The sequence below is a fragment of the Eumetopias jubatus genome, unplaced genomic scaffold, assembly GCF_037043125.1.
Source record: "Eumetopias jubatus isolate StellerSeaLion01/CBP00866 unplaced genomic scaffold, mEumJub1_p1.0 scaffold_3, whole genome shotgun sequence".
Taxonomy (NCBI): Eukaryota; Metazoa; Chordata; class Mammalia; order Carnivora; family Otariidae; genus Eumetopias; species Eumetopias jubatus.
In genome coordinates, this window is record NW_028274809.1 from 124,402,680 (window position 1) to 124,419,203 (window position 16,524).

Genomic DNA, 16,524 nt, shown 5'->3' on the forward strand with positions numbered 1-16,524 from the left:
AATGCTTCTCATTGTGCAGTGGGGCTAAATCAGGAGCAGATACATTGAACACTGAATTAAAGAATTTGCCTCCCCTTTTTTCAAGGAAATTGGAGCAGCTACAAACTGCGGCAGCGATTGCCATCTCAATATCCATCCTCTGCTCTTCCTTGCCAAAATAACTCTGCTTTGTTCAGGGAGATTACACGTCCATCACTAGATGACGGATAATGATTGCTCTATGGCCAGTGTGACAATTCTATTTTCCACTTTCCCAGTGTCCTTTGTAGCCAAAGGTTATCATGACATAGTTCAAAGCAAGGAAATACGTGCAGAAGTCTGCTGGTATTTCCGGGATGGCATTTGCATTCTGTTTACAGTGAAAACAGCCAGCAGGCATTGTTTTCCTCCTCTGTCCCCCTCTATGCCTTGCTGGAGCTGGAGCAGGTATTTAAATATCACTGAGGTAAACAAGCCCGAGGTCAGAAGCTGCCACAATGAGAGTGATGAAAATAAGGTGAAAAGAGCCTGAGGCTCTGATGGTGTCACTCAACAGCTGCACAAGTCAACAACCACCCACCCCCAGACCTGTCATATATAAAAATATATACATATATATGTATGTATACACACACACACACACACACAACGTATTCTTTTACTTTCAGCTTCACATGTTCATATTCATATCCATCGTTAATAGTGTATGATTCTTGGAAGCAAGGTACTGCGAGGTGGTTACTGGTTACAAGCCATAAAACATGGAAAATGACTGAATGAAGGAGATAGAGAAGTGGTGGGTGAGAACCCAAGCATTCCATGTTGGAAAGCAGTGACCCTCATTGTGCAGCAGCAAAACATCTGGCCAAACTGTCAGCTGCTGAATCTTGGTACATAGATGTTTGCCAGTCTAGACTAAAGTGTTAGGGAAAGTGTTAGGAAAATATAAGGTGGTATATAGCACTTTCTCTGATTCTTCAAATCACTTACCCCGTTTATTCTAATTCAATTAATGAATAGAGCCTATGTAAAATTATATAAATTATAAATCATGAAATTAGTTATTGCCAGATCAGAAACACTATTTTCTATTCTATGTAAATTCTAAAGTTTAACTTAGAAATCAGCTTATAAAGTAACATTGCCTCCAAGAATGGCTTAGATTAGTAAACTAGTGTTTTTAGTCATTAGGTAAACAGGTACTTACCTGATTATTGATATCCAATAAGCATATTGATGCTAGTTGTTACCAAAGATTGGACAAGCAAAATATTAACTTTACAAGCAAAATTATAACTTTAGAAATAGGTGTCTGGGAGAGTAATTAATCATTTTGGTACTCTGAGATCCATGAATGTGTCAAAAGATCCAAATCATCTCACTTGTCTGCTTCTTTGTTAACAAACATGTCTCAAAAATATACCTCTCAAGAGAGGTAGAGAAGACAGTTTTGATCTAGAACAATTTCCTTTACCTCTGGTATGTGGAGTATAGGCTAGGGGATTCTCAGCAACATGAGGCAGTGCTGGACTCATGGGTTACCTCAGTGACCCATAGTATAAGGAGTGGAGAAACAGGGTACAGAGCATAACACAGGGGAATTGGGAGCTTTTTCCCAGAACGTCTATATAGGCATGTCCGCAGATAAATAAAAACCAAATGGGCTAAGGCTTACCAGTCTCAGGAACTTGAACACAAAACCTTAACCCCAAAAGTCAACACAAGCAGAATCTCACCACATTTGTTCTGTTTTAATTGGTTGCTCTTAAGTAAGACAATTCAGTCTGTCCATGTTGTCCTTTTATTTGAACAAGGCTCTTACATACTGGACACTTATGACAATGGATAGGGTTACAAGGCTACTGTGGTCTTTTGTTCTTTTAATTTTTTAATGGAGCAGTAATTTGAATCATGGGACAGGAGAAAGGTCAGAGACAGCCCTTAGGTAAGGCAAGGAAAGAAGTAATTCTGAACCAAAGTTGCTTGCAATTGCATACTTTTTATTTCAGTACATTTTACAGAAGACTGAATCAGTTATAGCCAGAGGATATTTTCCCTTGACCCTTTTAACACTACATCTTTATCCATCTTAGCCATTAGCCAAGCAGAAACTCTTACCCATTTTCAGATTGAAACAGAAATCCTTGACTAGTGGGTGGGCCTTTTTTCTTGGCCAGAAAGTAAACTTGTATGTGCTTCAGATCAGGCTGACTGCAGAAACAGAACGAAGACTGATGGCATGGTGCCAAGCAGATTATATAAACTGAGAATCCTGCTTCTGACAGCTGGGATTCCAGTGGTTTATAGCAGTGTGAATCCTGTTACATTACTGATCGCCTCAGAGTCAAGAAAACACTTAAGATGAGCAAAAAATACTGAAGAAGCCTCATGGAATCATTTTTAAAGGGAGGTGATTACGAGCATTGCAGTATCTATATTGATTATATGATTTATATAATTATATATGATTATACATTGCAGTATCTATTCAAGAAAAAGAATATCTGAGTGGACTTTGAACTGGAATTTTAAACTGAGTCTGAATTTTCCATAAGGCAGTTAGAAAATAGAAAGCAATGTGATGTTGTATATTAAGACATTACCATGTGGGTTTTTTTCCCTTTATTTTCTCTTTGTCCTATCAATTTCTAAAGAGTTGACTCTGAATTTATGGCTTCCTTCAGGTGGTGGGGTAGGGTGGAGAATTAGGATTGCCTGACACACAGGTCCTCTCTTGGTTGTACTTCCAAAAGCCTACGGCCAAAAGGAGGAGAGGATTCATGCATATAGGAGAAGAAATATTTTGGAGAAGTAGAAGTGAATGTGGGGACCCCAACCCAAACTTGACAGATTCTCCATGAACTGAGAAAGAGAGAGATAGAGACATCTGTGGATCCACAGAGCAGAAGGGCTCTAGAATCTGCTTCTCAGTAACTTCTCTAGAAAGATGCTTCTGCTCTGGAGGGAATGCTGCATGGCATGTCTAGCAAAGTGGACTAGATAGCCCAGGGAGGTGCAGAAGTACCAAAGGGACACCGTAGTCAGGAGGAAGAGAGTCTGAGAGCCATTGACCAATGACCAGAGTGTCCCTTGCCCCCATGGCTTTGAAGCTGCATTAGAACATCCTGCAATGGCAGGAACTGAAAGGAGAGAAGGAAACATTGGGAATGCCTGGCATTAAGGGATTAAAAATTGAGTTGCATGAAAGAAAAATTTTGAAGTTATTTTCTCTCATTTCTAAGTTTTTCACTGAGTTTTATACCCACCAAACTGTTCCTTCCCAGTCAATCCCTGCAATCCCCAACCCCCATCCTGAGGTAACCACTATTTTGATTTCTAATGCCATAAGTTAGTTTTGACTTCTCTAGACTTTCCTACTAAATGGGATCATATACATGTTCTCCTTAATGTCTGGCATCTTCCTCACAGCATGTTTTTGAGTCTCGTCTATGTTGTTACAAGTCTAGAATTTAGTGGTTTTTATTGCTAAGTAGAATTCCATTGTATAATAAACAATTTGACCATTCTGTTGATGATCCTTTAGGTTGTTTCCTGTTTTTGGCTTTAGAGTGGATATAAAAATTTGTGTACATGTCTTTAGTTTAAAAAAAATACAATTCTAAATAAGTCATGTTTCAGAAAAGAAACCAAATGATGATGAAAACAAAACCTTAGAACTGAATTACATTGAAAGCATTACATAAAACTTGTGGGAATGCAATAAAAAAAGAGCTTTGAAGAAAACTGATAGCCTTACATGCTATAATTTGTCATTTTTAGCCATAAAAGAAGGCCATAGCCTAAAAAATTAATGATTAATGATTTAGTCCCAACCATGAGGTAGTATCAAGTAACTTATCTTTCTGATGTAAAGAACTATAAACCTGTACAAAATATATGAAGTAACTATTTTCAGGCTATGGATGATAGGCAGCACAAAGTTACAAATTTTGAGAAAAAGAAACACACAATGCTCACCATTCATGCTGGTTTTCTGTCTGGGGCACTTTTCAAACTGTAGCACAGAGAAGTGGTGTCCAAACAGAAAGCGGTGTATAATAGAAGACAGAGATGGAAACTCAGAGCTGCTGAGGTAGATGGAATTTCAGGAAAGACCACTTCAAAAATAAAGAACCTCAGAAAACTGCATTGAAACCTCCTTGAGATCTAGACTAATACTCAGCAGAGTATGGGCTGAGTGAGACTCTGAGAGGCATGTTGAATGGCAAGTGGGGCACTGAGTGGAGGGTGGAGGTTCTGGGGGTGACACAATGTAGGCAGACATTGGAATGCTGAGTTGGTAAATTTATATAGACAGTATGTGTTAGAATTTTCCTACAGATTTTTTTAAAGATTGATTTATGTTATAGGGAAAGAGAGCAAGCAAGCATAAGTCAGCGGGCAGAGAGAAAGGGAGAGAATTCTCAAGCAGATTCCCTGCTGAGCGTGGAGAACGTCATGGGGTTTGCCCTAGGACCCCAAGATCATGACTTGAGCTGAAATCAAGAGTCAGATGCTCAACTGAGCCACCCAGATACCCCAGAATTTTCCTACATATTTATCAATTTATTGTCTACCATTCTGTCTTCCATTCCCAAATGTCCTTCTAGAATAATTTTCCTTCTTTTTGAAGTCAATAATTAAAAGTTCTTTTGACAGAAGTCTCTTGGGAGTAGGCTCTCCCATTTTCTAAATTTATAATTTTTTTAGTTTACTTCTTTCCCTGAATAACAATTTTGTGGAATGCTGAATTCTAGGCTGAATTATTTCCTCTCCACATTTTATAATTATTATTCCATTGGATTTTAAGTTCCATTTCTGCTGTGGAGAAGTCTGCCCTCATTTACCAGAGTCTGTCTTTCTCAGTGGACATTTACAAGATCTTCTTGTACCTTTGGTACATAGTTCCTCTGCACATTTCTAGGAATAAACTTCTTTTTTAGTGTCCTGCTTGAGATACACTGTACTTCCTGTGTCCTCCATTTTTTTTAAGTTTTGCAAAATTCTCCATCATTATCATTTAAAATATTTCCTCTTCTTAATTTTTTTCTCTTTTCTTTTCCTGAGACACCAAACATTCATACATTACATCTTTTCATTCAACCCTCCTTATCTTTCAACTTCTCCTTCATACTTTCTTTGATATCTCTCTTAAGTAAATGTTGTTTAAATTTTTCAGATATACCTACTCTTTGGCTATATATAATCTATTAAACTCATTCATTATGTTTTGACATCAACACATATTTTTCATTTCCAGAAATTCTGCTCCATGTTTTTTAAGGTTCTCTATGAATTCCTAACATTTCATTATTATAACTGTGTCCTCAAAATCTTTATACAACTATTCTGCATTCTGTATCTGATTGCTCTGGTATCCGCATATTTAAGACCCTAAATTGACTCTGTAAATTCCACTCCATAGTTTGTCACTTCAATAATGTGGCAATTACTGAGGTGCCTGGGTGGCTCAGTCAGTTAAGTGTCTGCCTTCAGCTCATGTCACAATCCTGGAATCCTAGGATCAAGCCCTGCATCAGGCTCCCTGCTCAGCAGGGAGTCTGCTTCTCCCTCTGCCCCTCACCCTGCTCATGCTATCTCTCTCTTGCTCTCTCAAATATAAATAAATAAACAGATAGATAGATAGATAGAGAGATAGATAAAATACTTAAAAAATAATGTGGCAATTATTGTTTCTAAGATCATGCTTGCTTTTAGTTCTTTAGGCCTAGGTGGAGGAACTTTAGTCATATGGGAGGCTGTTTCTTCTGAAGGTAGTTCCCTGCCCTCTGGCTTCCCACTGTCCTAATGTCTCCATTGGGAGGGGACACAGCAATTCTTCTTCCAGGTGATCGACTGACATTCATTCAACAAATATATATATATATATATATATATATATATATATATATATATATATATATATTTAGCATCCCATTACGTGCCTGGCACAGTTCTAGGTGCTTGGGATGTAACATAAGAAAAATACTATAGGTCAAATGTTAAGAAGCACTTTGGAAAACATTAAAGCAGTTTAGGAGGATAGGAAGTATCTTAGATGCTAAGACATACATCTGTAATGTTGGAAGAACTACAAAGAGATCAACCTATCTGAAAAGGAGAGAATAAGGGGGAAAGCAGTAGAAGATGAGGTTAGAGAGGAAGGGATATCAAATCCTTAGGGCTTCATAAGCCATTGTAAAAATTTTGGCTTTTATTTGCATAAGATGGGAAGGCACTGGAGGTTTTGAGCTGGACAGTGACATGATCTGACTTGGGATCTAACAGGATCACTCTGGAGTCGGCGTTAAGAACAAATGATAGGAAGAGAAAAGAGGTGGTGCAAGCAGATCAGTTACAAGGTTATTGTGATCATCCAGGTGAGAGGACAATGGGATAGACCAGTGTGACAGCAGTGGAGCTTACAGGAAGCAATCAGATTTCAGATATAGTCTGAAGGCTGAGCCAACAAGATTTGCTGATGGATTAGATGTGAAACGGGCAGTGAAAAAAAAGGGGGGGTGTCCATAGATAACTCTGAGAGACTGAACAATTGGCAGGATGGAGTTAACATTTATTGAGAAGGCAAAGGCTGACAGAGGAGCAGATATTGTAGGGGAGAAGGAGGAAAGATAAATTTTGAACATGGTAAGTTTGAGATATTTGTTAGACACCCAAATGGAGATGTCAAACGATTAGATATATGAATTTGAAATTCAGGGAGAGGTCAGAGCTGGAAATATGAATTGGGAATCTTCAGCATATAATAGTATTTAAACCCATGGGACTAGATGGGTCATCTTGAGACTGAATGTAGCCAGAGGGGGCAAAAGAGATGTAAGGACCAAACTCTTGAACACCCCAATTTTAAGAGGTAGAGGGAATGAGCAGGAGTAGGTAAAGAAGACTGAGACTCAGTAGCCATAATAGTGAGGGGAAAACTGGAAGAAACACAGGAAACAAGTAGTTGAAATAGGAAAGAGTAATTAGCTGCTTCAAATGTGATTGGGAGGGCAAGTGTGATGAAGTCTGAGATTTAACCTCACTGAAGTGGGGTCAAGAGGGAATGGGAAAAGAACTGAATGAGTTTGGATGATTTTAAAAACTTGTTATGCTTGAAAGGGGATCAGAGAAATGAAGTGGTCTGGTAGGGAAGGTGGGGTCAAGAGAAATTTTACTTTTTAACAATTGCATTTTGTATACTGATGAGAATGATCCCGTAGAGAAGGAGAAGCAAGAGAGAGAAGGAGAATTTCTGAAGTGATGACATTGAGTAGGAAAGAAGAGATTGGCTCTTGTGCAGAGGGAGGAACCATAGCTAGGAACATGGACAATTAATTCACAGTAGCAGAAGGGAGGATAGGGCATATAGGTGCAGGTATTGGGATATGCAGTGATGAAAACTTGTGGCAGTTTTCCTCTGATTTCTTTTTAGAGTAAAGCAGCCTCAGGAAAAGAAAACCACTCCATTTTTCCAAGGCTTTGTGAAAGCAGGGAAGGGAATGCAGAGTTGTGAGCTGCTTGTTGGACTGCTGAAGACCTGTCCCAACACACAAAAAGAATTTCTTAGCAAAGGCTGATAGAGGTACTGGATTAAAGCATTTAAGGAAATCTCCATCCAATTCTTAGCTGATCACCAAGCTACCTGAGCAGAGACTTCAGTGGTCACATATGGCACAATAAAGACTTTAAAGAATTAGTCCAGGAAGGTCAGAAACAAATAGCAACAACAACAAAAACCCCTATAAGGAGGAAATCTCATTTCCCAAATTGTCACATTAGATTACTGACCATGCCCAGTTTTCAACAAAAAATTACAGACATGCAAAGAAATGCAGGAAACTAATGCACACACAGAGACCAACAACAACAAAAAAGTTGCCAATAGAAGCTGCCCCTGGGGAAGCTGGTGGTAGAATCACTGGAAAAAAAATGTTCAATCAGCTATTATAAGTATGTTTGAAGAACTAAAGAAAGCCATCCTCCAAGAACTAAAGGACAGTGTGAGAATGATGTTTATCAAATATCAATCAATAAATAGAAAGTTTAAAACAGAACCAAATAGAAGTTTTGGAGTTTGAAGTGAAAAATTCACTAGAAGGGCTCAACAGTAGATTGAAATAGAAGAAAATGATCATAGAACTTGAAATTATCCAGTCTGAGGAATGGAATGAAGAAAGAATGGAGAAAAATAAACAGAGCCTCAGAGACCTGTGGGACATTATAAACCATACCAACATATGCATAATGGGAGTTCCAGAAGAGGAGCAGAGAAAGGGGAAGAAAGTATATTTGAAGAAATAATGGCTGAATGCTAGATTACCCCAAGGTCTAGTTTATTTTTCACCTTATCTTCTTGGAAATTTATATTCTTGCCCTAAAGGACCATTACAAGTTGCAGCCACCTGATCTGATTCCTACGTTTTGGCTTCCAGACTGCCTCACCAGTCCAAATAAAACAGAATAAAATAAAAGGGAAAAGAAAGCAGGCTTTGGAATATCTTCTAATTTGAATTCCAGCTCTAAAATTTATTAACTAGGTGACCTGGGGCATTACTTGTCTTCTCCAGGCCTCAGTTTCTTCAGTTACTGAAATGCAGATAATGGTACCTTCTCCACAGGATTGTTGTGAGTTTAGAAATTATATAAAGTATCTGGCCCTTAATAAATACTAATTAACTTTCCTTCCTTGCCCCTTTCTTTTGGTTAGCTTATCAACCTAAGAGAGTGGTTTTGAAAAAGTGGCGAATTTCTTCAGGGTGAATTAAACTTTGTCAACTGAACTCAATATCTAAAAAATCTATCCTTACTCAGGTGGAAGTATGAGGAGAAAAACTGACATACTACATCTATAGATTTTAATAGGACTGGGGAGCCAGAGCCAGGGCATGATGCAGAGCTGAGAGCTAAGTAGAGGCTGAGACCAATAAGCTCAAGAGAGCAGCTTGAATGATCCACTAAAATTGAAAGGGCTGAGTAGAAATGCCACCATGATGATAAAAGCAAGAACTGTGGTTTGAGCATAAAGGGGAAATGAACCAGGGCAAAGACCCAGAAGAGGTGATTTCTGACTCCCCCCCCTTTTTAACTTTTTTTAAGTGCTAGGGACAGATAGTAATTTACTGACCTGACAAAAATGACCTCTACAGTTTTTCAATTTGGACTCAACTCCAAGAATTCCTGAATCCCCCATAGAATACATATTACACATTTTCTGATGCTCATACCATCACTCCTCATTCTGGGTCTGTATTCTACATCCACAAGGCTAGTGCTGCATCACACTCCTTACAAAGGCCCAATGCCAAGGCTGGAGTCTGAGTCACTGAGAACACATCTGATGTTATGTCACAGCCAGGTTGTGAGAGGTCTGAAGCCAAATATCCCATTCCCCGTTTCCCATCTTCTCCTAGTTTTGCCCAGTAACTCACCTTTGTAGCCAACTCTAAGGTCAATCCCAAGTAATTCACTATGGCTTTTCCTCAACTTGCAATGGGTCACATCCCAGTAAACCCATCAATTTAAAATATTAAACCCAGAAATTTAAAATATCATAAGCCAAAAACTCATTTAATACATCTAACCTAGCTTAGCCCAGCCTACATTAAACATGTTCAGAACACTCACTTTAGCTTACAGTGGGCAAAATCATCTAACACAAAACTTATTTTATAATAAAGTATTGAACAGCTTGTGTAATTTATTGAATACTGTACTGAAAGTGAAAATCACAGTGGCTGTCTGGGTATAGAATGGTTGTCAGTGTATTGGTTGTTGACCCTCATGATCACGGGCTAACAGTTTGCTAAGGTTACCCCCTCCCAGGATCATGAAAGAGTATAGTACCACATATCAGTAGCCTGGGAAAAGATCAAAATTAAATATTAAAAGTATGGTTTTTACTGAATGCATATTGTTTCTGCACTACCGTGAAGCTGAAATATTGTAAGTCAAACCATTGTAAGTGAAGGACAATCTACATACCAGAAGCCTCAATCTCATTGCCTACAGACATGTAGTTTTACTGTGTAAGAGATGAAACTGGGGTGTCTTTGAAGTCTATGATCACAGTGCATCATTAATCCCCACTCATCCATGCCATATAGATGGGCGCCTGATTCTTTGCCCTATAATTCATATTAGTTCCATCCAGGCTCTTCCCCACAGGTCTTCTCTCCTATTCCTGATGTTCTTCCCATTCTCTGGTGAGGTGTCTATTGGGAATAAACACATACCATACTTGGACTGCTTGCCTGCCTATCAGCAACACCTAAAGTGTGAACTATCCCACGAGCCAAATGTCTGTCTGATCCAAGCTGGAGTTTGCCATAATGTGGTAGACATTGAGGATGGCCTCCCCAGCATCGCTTTCTATTTTATGTCACAGTTTCCACTTCTTCCCCATGCAGGTCATGGGCTTTAGGAAAATCCAACTCCACTGCCCTAGCTCTGGGGCTCAGCTCCCTAAGGCAACATCTCTCAACCCTCATTGCATATTAGATTCATATTGGGAGACTTTTAAAAAATGCCTATTGCCTGGGCCCCTTGTACAGAAATTCTGACTTAATTGGTCTGGAGTTGGGCTCAGGCCAGCCATTAGTTTTTAAAGTTTCTCAGATGATTCTAGTGGACATCTATTACGGGATGAACTGTGTCTGCAAAAAGTTTATCTGTTGAAGTCTTAACTATTAGTACCTCATAATGTTACCTTATTTGGAAATAGGGTCATTGCAGATGTAATTAATTAAAATTATTGGAATATTAGAATATGGTGGCCTCTTATCCAATATGACTGGTGTCCTTATATAAAGGGGAAATTTGGACTATATCACATATATAGAAAGAATGCCATGTGAAGATGAAAACAGAGATTAGGGTGGTCAGACAGAAGCCAAGGAACATCAAAGATTGCCAGAAACCACCAGAAGCTGGTGCGGGAGACCCAGAACAGATTCCCCCAGAAGAACCTACCCCGTTGTTGACACCTTGATCTTGGACATCTAGCCTCTAGAACCATGAGACAATAAATTTCTGTTGTGTATGCCACCCAGTTTGTTATACTTTGTTACAGCAGTCCTTGCAAACTCATATAGCAATCAAGACTAAAAACCACTGGTGGAACTTAGGACTCAGGGAGCCAGGTCTAAACCCAATAAAACATGATATTCCCCAGGCCACAGGGGCCACTCCAAAATTACATCACTGATATATGAGGGCAGATATGCCAAAAACTTCTGTAAAAGATGTTACACTGATTTTAAAAGAGAGAGCCACCAAATGACTCTCTCCTTTCTTTCTAGATGCTATGGCATATTGGTATAAACTCTAGAACTGCTGCAGCTATTCTGTCACCTGAGAGAAGTCAGCTTAAGAACAAAGCCAACACAAGAATGACAGAATCACAGAAAAATATAGCTAGAGCTGGCCATCAGGCCAGACTGGAAGCTTTGTCCTTTGTCTTCGGTTATACAATTGATACATTTACTTAATAAAATACTTTGAATTATCTTTTTTCTTGTGTCCTGACATTAATGCCTTATTATTCACTTCGAAATAAAGTTTATTAGAATTTTTCATTTAGTACCAAAGGATGTAAAAGCCCGCTGTAGCCCAAACTCAGCTTCACATTTCCACATCCCAGAGGAAATTCCATTTATAATCTACAGTGGTATATTATTCCAGGATTTTTCATCTTTCTACTTGTACTAGCTTTATCTAATTCATTCTCTCTCTCTCCTTTTTCTCTAATGGAATCATTTATATATCTATATATGTGTGTGTAAATATGTGTGTATATAAAATAGATATATTTCTTTATAGTTCTAAATAGTTCAACTTTCTTTTTTCACTTAATAGAATGTTGGACACCTGTCCACAGAGATAAACTTCATTTTTAATTGTTGCATAATTTTTCAAATTATAAATTAATAACTAGCTTTACTAGTCCTCAGTTGATGGTCATTAAGGTTATTGCTAGATTTTTGCTGTCATGAGCACCTTTGCACATACCATTGTGCATTGCTGAGAATAAATCTGAAGGGTATATTTCTAGTGATGGTGTGACAACCATAGCTAGACGTCCACCCAATGCCCACTTTCCCTTTCTTCTTTGCTAACCAAACCCCAATTTTGTGTGGGGTTACAAAGTGCCCTGCTTCCAATGCTCAGCTTCCTGAACTCTTTTGCACTTGGGTGGCAAGTGAAAAGTGACCAAGGAGACAAAGTCAGTGGTATATAAGGGGATGTGACAGATTTTTCCCTTCTGGCAAAGCTTACTGTAGGGTGCAGGCCCAGCTGGACATGTCCCTTTTGTCCTTTGACCTTTATACTTTACTCTGGAATTTGTCTGGTATAGAAACACGTACATTGTAACCATGAGGATGCAAGTCACCCACCAAGAACAGATGAATGCCTTATTCCTTAGGACAAAAATAAGCTCTATTTGGTTAAGTCACTAATCGGATTTGGTTGCATGCTACCCAATCAATCCCGATTGATACAAATGGAAATTCTAGGTCACATGGTACATACATTTTAGAGATATGGTCAAAATGTCTTCCAAAGGGTTGCCATGCTCCCTAGCATTGCACATAAGCCTTCTAGACTTACTTCACAAAGGTCAGCTTTTACAGCTGGGTAAATTTTACCAATCCCTGCTATTATTGGACCTAGCTTTCTTCCCCCAGCACCAGTGTCCTGTGTGGCTATTGATCCAGCAAACCTTATGCTTGTGCTCGCTAAAGTTACAACATAAAGCAATTAACTGTCACAGCACAGTCTGTCAATTAACAAATGCTTAAATGATGTTTCTGTCCACATTCTTGATCTCATAGGTAAAAGTGGTGGCTTTAAAACTGTGGTAGAAAATGCACGATGTTTAAAAATAAAATGTACTTGTGGAAGTACAAAAATGTTTCCATTCACTAATGGCTATAATCAAAGCAAGGGATTTTACATAAATTTGTATGATTAGGTTGGATAAACACAGTTCTTAATTTTGATTAATGACTTCTACAGTTCTGTTAATGACAACATTAGGGGAAAGGTCTGTGCCCAGCCTGCTGAACTACAATGGTGGGGACCTTAAGTGTCAAAAGAGAACCTAGATTTAAAACCATAGCATTAAAACTGGAGGAGTAATCATGTTTTGGTTTATAAGGCTGGGGTTGAAAACTAAAAGATTTGAGACAGAGTAAGGCTTCTCAAACATATAGTATATACAAATAGCTTGAAGAAATTGTTAAAATGAAGATTCTGATTCAGTAGAAGTGGTTTGGGGTCTGAAATTCTGCATTTCTAACAGGCTCCCATGCAATGCCTGATCCATAGCTAGGATCCTGAAATAAAGGCAAGGAGGTGATGCTCTCCCATCAGAGATGTGCAAGGTGGGCATATTATAATCATCATAATAAGTGGCAAGGTCAGGGAGCCAGGGAGCTTGATCTGCAAAGAGATATAGTGATGGTTGGTATAAGACAGCATCCCTAGGAACAAAATATATGGGCAGCCAACAGTATATTGCTCCATCTATACCACCTAAATAAATCAAGGATGGATAATCAGAAGGCTGAGGGCAGTTGTCCCAAATAAAAAATCACCTTCCTTTGCCAAGTTTCCAGACCTAAGCCATTTTTCAGACCTGGGACACACTGACCTAGAAGTGAGACCTAAGAGGAAGGAACCGGCACCACCACAAGTAATAACTCCCCCAGTCCTTCCCCAAAGGGCTTCGACCATTTCCTTGGGTAATCATGTGCTGTGGAAGGGAAGTGCCACAGGTATGTAAGAACCAGACATCTGAGAACTGTTGGAGCAAAATCTGAATTGATATTGATACCCAGGAACTAACATCATCAAGGGTGTCTTCACAGAAGTAAGACTCATGTACACCAGGCAGTACACGGGATCAGCCCAGATCTAGTTCCACAGCAGGACCACTTGCCCAGCAGTCATATATCTCTCAATGTACAATGGGAATGGACATAGATGCAGTTGGCACACTTATTCCTTGGTGTGTTGGCAAGAGCTATGGTAGTTGAGAAAGCTGAGTGGAAGCCCCTGGAAATGCCCCTCCTCTAGCCCTGAAAGCAAATCACAGGGAAATGGCAAAAATTAGTGCCACCCTTAAAGACCTAAAAATGCAGAGATGGTGGTTTCCTTTATGTTTCTAATTCACAAAAGAATGGCCCCAACAAAGTCTGACAGATAATAGAGGGTGACCATGGACTACCCCAACTCAAGGAAGTTTTAGCTTTAACTGTAGCTGCTGCACCAGATATACCTGGGGATAATATTCTGAACAATTAAACAAGTGACCAGATGGCTACTCACTCTGAGTGTGGCTCAGAAGAGAAAAGAATTCAGCAGTGGATCCAGGCTATTGTGGAAGCAGCTTGTCACCTGGGCCATACATCTGGGCAAACGCTAGAGTAACAGAGGAATCTGTGGAGGCAAAAGATGTCATGTGGGATTTAGGGCAAGCCCTAGTGGGAGAATCACACTGTTGACTCCTAAGTCTTTGGAGATATTTGTGGCAGAGTATTATATACCAACTGAAACATAGATCTTGATGCACTTTTGGGCCTTAATAAAGACAGAGTACTTGGCATATGTCATCAAGTGACTCTGCAGCCACAGCTGCCCATCATAAGCCGGGTTCTCTCAGACCCACCAAATCAGGAGGTCCAGTGGGTACAGGAAGAATCCACTATTAAATGGCAGTGAGATGCGCAGGATCAGGCATGAGCAGAGCCAGAGGGCAAAAGTAGACTATAAGAGCAGGTGACCCAAACCTGTGTGTCATCCACCACTGTTATACTGGCACCTTTGTCTCAGCTCACACCTCTGATGACATGTGCTGGGGGCAGGGTATCCCTATAACCCACTAACCAAGGAGTAAGCAAACCAAGCCTAGTTCATGGGTAGGTTGGTACAGTATGTGGGTACAAGATAGAAATGGATTCTGTTGCACTAGCACCCCATTGGAAGTGGTCCTAATGATAGCATGAGAAGAAATTCTTCCAATGGGTTTCCAGGGCTATAAACAGTGCATCTGGTCATTCAATGTGTGTAGAAAGAAAGGTAGCCTGAAGAAAGGGTAAGTACAGGGTCATGAACAGTAGCAAATGGGCTGGTTGGTTGGTCAGGGGCTTAAAAGGAAAAGCACTGGAAGATCTGGGCTGAGATCTTAGGTAAAGCAAGTGTATGGACCTATGGGAATGAACACCAAATGAAAGATCTTTGTATTTCAGGTTAATGCCCCTCAGACAATAATTATTCAGAATGGGCATTTGACACCCAAGTAGGCAGAATGACTTAGCTACTTGACATAAGTCAGTCTCTGTCATTTTTCACTCTGGCACTGCAAGATGGAGTGGCTCTGGTGGGGGAGATGGATGCTATTTTTTTTAAAGTAATCTCTACATGTAACGTGGGGCCTGAATTCCCAACTCCGAGATCAAAAGTTGCATGCTCTACCAAGAGAACCAGCTCTACCCTGGGAGAAGGATGCTATGCATGAGTCAAACAACGTGGCCTTCCACCAAGTAAGACTGACATGGCTACTGCCACTGTTGAATATCCAACCTACTCATAACAGGGACGAACAATGAGCCTGCAGTAAGACACCATCCCTCAAAAAGTCCAACCAGCCGCCTAGTGGTAATTTGACTACACTGGATCCCTGTTACCTCTGAAGGGGTAGTGTTATGGGTTGAATTGTGTCTCTCAAAAGGTATGTTGATGTCCTAATGACTGCTAGCTCTGAGACCTTATTTGGAAGTAGGGTTTTGAAATGTAACCAAGTTAAGATGATGTCATTAGAGTGGGTCCTAATCCAGGTACACTTATAAGACACACCCACACAGGAAGAACACTACATGAAGATAGAAGTATAGATTTTAGTTATGCAACTGTAAAACAGGGAACAAGGACTGAAGGAAACTACCAGAAGGCAGACAGAAGCAAGGCATTCTCCCCAGAGTCACAGTGGGAGTATGGCCCTGGTGACACTGTGATTTTAGACTTCTAGCCTCAGAACTGTGAGAGAATAAATTTCTCTTATTTTAAGCCATCCACTTTGTGATGCTTTTTTACAGGAGCCCTAGGAAACCAATATAGGCAGTACTTCATAGTGACTGACATTGACACATATTCCAAGTATGGATTTGCCTTCCTTGCCCACCAGCCTCAGACAACATCATTATTTGAGGACTTAGAGTATTTTATCCACTGACAGAAAAATCTCACATGACATTACACAGACCAAGGCATACAAGTCCTGGCAAGTTGCAGCAGTGGGCATGAGACCACAGAATTCATAGGTCCTTTCACACACCATACTATCTGGAGGCTTCCAGCCTAATAGGGTGATAGAAACTTCTTGAAGGTGCAGCTGAAGAGCCAATTTGGAAAGAATACCCTGTGTAGATGGTGTGCTATTATTCTCCAGGATACAGTAACATGGTAAATCATGCTGTGACAATATATAGTACTGTGTCCTCAGTAGATGAATACATGGGTCCGGGAACCAAAATATATAAGTAG